This window comes from Pipistrellus kuhlii, unplaced genomic scaffold, assembly GCF_014108245.1.
Source record: "Pipistrellus kuhlii isolate mPipKuh1 unplaced genomic scaffold, mPipKuh1.p scaffold_m20_p_24, whole genome shotgun sequence".
Classification (NCBI taxonomy): domain Eukaryota; kingdom Metazoa; phylum Chordata; class Mammalia; order Chiroptera; family Vespertilionidae; genus Pipistrellus; species Pipistrellus kuhlii.
Window position 1 is genome coordinate 762,069 of NW_023425523.1, and position 2,656 is coordinate 764,724.

At 65.4% G+C, this 2,656-nt stretch overlaps 1 protein-coding gene across 3 annotated transcripts in view; it reads left to right on the forward strand.

The window, feature by feature from the left end:
- Nucleotides 1–1,450: 1,450 nt before the first annotated feature.
- RIPOR2 (RHO family interacting cell polarization regulator 2) overlaps nt 1,451–2,656 on the forward strand; it is a 64,640-nt gene continuing 63,434 nt past the window's right edge. For all 3 annotated transcript variants that reach the window (XM_036452883.2, XM_045586806.1, XM_036452885.2), the window contains exon 1: nt 1,451–1,505. The gene's annotated coding sequence lies outside the window, so the exon portion shown is untranslated. The remainder of the gene's footprint in view (nt 1,506–2,656) is intronic.

Sequence of the window (2,656 nt, forward strand, 5' to 3'; positions counted from 1 at the left end):
CTAACCCTGACCCTCACCCTCACCCTCACCCTCACCCTCACCCTCACCCTAACCCTAACCCCAACCCCGACCCCAACCCTAACCCTGACCCTGACCCTAACCCTGACCCTGACCCTGACCCTGACCCTAACCCTAACCCTAACCCGACCCCAACCCTGACCCTGACCCTGACCCTGACCCTAACCCCAACCCTAACCCTAACCCTAACCCTAACCCTAACCCCGACCCCAACCCTGACCCTGACCCTCACCCTGACCCTAACCCTAACCCTAACCCTAACCCTGACCCCGACCCCAACCCTGACCCTGACCCTGACCCTGACCCTAACCCCAACCCTAACCCTAACCCTGACCCTGACCCTGACCCTGACCCTGACCTCAGGCCTGTGCCCTGCAGCTCCATGCGCGCTTCCCGCGCTCCTGGCCTCCGAGGTCTCCCTCCCCAGGGACCCCGGATGGAGCTGCAGGCCCCTGGAGATTTGGGCCTGAATAGCTCCCAAACTCAGCACCTGGGCATCGGCTACGGTGCCACTGCCCGCCCTCCCCCACGCTCAAGGCTGCTCCTCAGGGGAGGGGGGCTGCCTATTGGGTCTCATCGTCTCCTTTATTTTTTAAAATATATATTTTATTGATTTTTTTGCAGAGAGGAAGGGAGAGAGAGAGTTAGAACATCAATGAAAGAGAAACATTGATGATCAGCTGCCTCCTGCACACTTCCTACTGGGGATGTGCCCGCAACAAGGTACATCATGCCCCTGACCGGAATCGAACCTGGGACCTTCCAGTCCGCAGGCCGACGCTCTATCCACTGAGCCACACCGGTCCTGGCCCCATCTTCTCTCTCAGCGGTCAAGTCTGCAGCCTCTGGCTGGGCCGGGACTGGGCACGGGCGTTGTTTGACCCAAACCGGTTACCCACGCGTCGGCCACGGGTTTAACGGACCAGGAAGGGCCTGGCGGCCGGTGGACCCTGGTGTCAGGCCGCCCGGTCCGGAAAGCCGGTGCTCGGGAGGAGGCCCCCGAGGCCTTGTGCGGAGAAGGCTGGGTCCCTCCCGGGGGCAGATGCACTGTCCCTGCAGCTGGGACGGAGGACCGTGAGCCCCCGATCGTCACAGCCCTTTGTGTCCGGTCCCCGCCCGGCCCGGCCCGCCTTCCTCTGTGGGCGGACGGTGTGAACCTGCGGCTTTTCACAGACCTCTCCGCGCCCGGGGGGAGCGGGCTCTGGGCGGGACCCCCGCTCTGCAGCCCCCGAGGGGGCCGGGGCGCCCGCCTGGAAGGCAGGCTCCAGAGGCTGGGGGGGCGTGCCCACGCAGGAGGCTGCCTCTGGGGCGGAGCGGAAGCTGCCCGCCCCGGCTGAGGCCAGGGGGAAGGAAGCGAGCGCTGGGGCTCCGGAGGCTGGGCACCGGGCTGCCACGGCGCGACCGCCTCGCAGGCAGGATGCAGGCTCCGGAGCCGGAGCCCGGGGAGCTCCTGGGCGAGGAGGAGGAGGAGGACGTGTTCGGGGAAGGTAAGCGCGTCTCCCCGGAGGAGCCGGGCCGGCGGGCCGGGCAGGGACCCGGGACCTCGGTGGCTCCGGACGGGACGGCGGGTGGCGTGGCGGCACCGATCCACCGCGGCGCCCTCGGAAGGCGGCAGAGGGGGCGAGGGAGGCACGGTTCCGCTCCGGCTTTGGTTTGGGTCGTGACTGCACGGGTTGGGGTTAGCTTGGAGAATAGGACTGGCTCTCCCGCCTCCTCCTCCATGCAGTGGTTCTGTGCAGTGGGTTCTGTGCAGTGGGTTCTGTGCAGTGGGTTGTGCAGTGGGTTGTGCAGTGGGTTGTGCAGTGGATTCTGTGCTGTGGGTTGTGCAGTGGGTTGTGCAGTGGGTTCTGTGCAGCGGGTTCTGTGCAGTAGTTCTGTACAGTGGTTCTGTGCAGTGGTTTTGTGCAGTGGGTTCTGTGCAGTGGGTTGTGCAGTGGTTTGTGCAGTGGGTTCTGTGCAGCGGGTTCTGTGCAATGGGTTCTGTGCAGTGGGTTGTAAAGTGGATTCTGTGCTGTGGGTTGTGCAGTGGATTCTGTGCAGCGGGTTCTGTGCAGTGGGTTGTGCAGTGGGCTGTGCAATAGGTTGTGCTGTGGGTTGTGCAGTGGGTTGTGCAGTGGGTTGTGCAGTGGGTGCAGTGCCGGCCAGAGCTCCCAGCAGGGCTTCCAGGGGCAGGTGCTCACGGGGTCCAGGGAGTTCTCCGGGGAACCCTCCTGCTCTGACCTGCACGCTGGCCGCTCCCCTCCGGATCTGTCCCTCACTCTTCCTCCGACCCCAACTCTCCCTGCCTCCCCTCTTGCTCCGGGCGGGAGCTGGGGCGGACCTCCCCCATCTCCCCCACCTGCGGGCTGGCTCTGCGGCTTTCCCTCAGGCAGCGGGAGAGCGGGGTGCGGCCCCGGGTGACTGGGAAGCGTGTGATTTTAGGTGATAACCGGTGACCACAGCGTGGCCTTCGGGGCTCCGCGGAGCTGAGTGCTCTTCGGAAACTGTGAAGGCGTTCACGGGGCACTAGCTGGCCGGGGCACCCCCTCGCAGGCAGTCCTCGGGGACGCCCAGCCCCGATGCGCCCAACCCTCTGGCCACCGAGGCGAGCAGGCTGTCACCACCATCGGCATCTGTCTGTCTGTCTGACCCTTTGTTC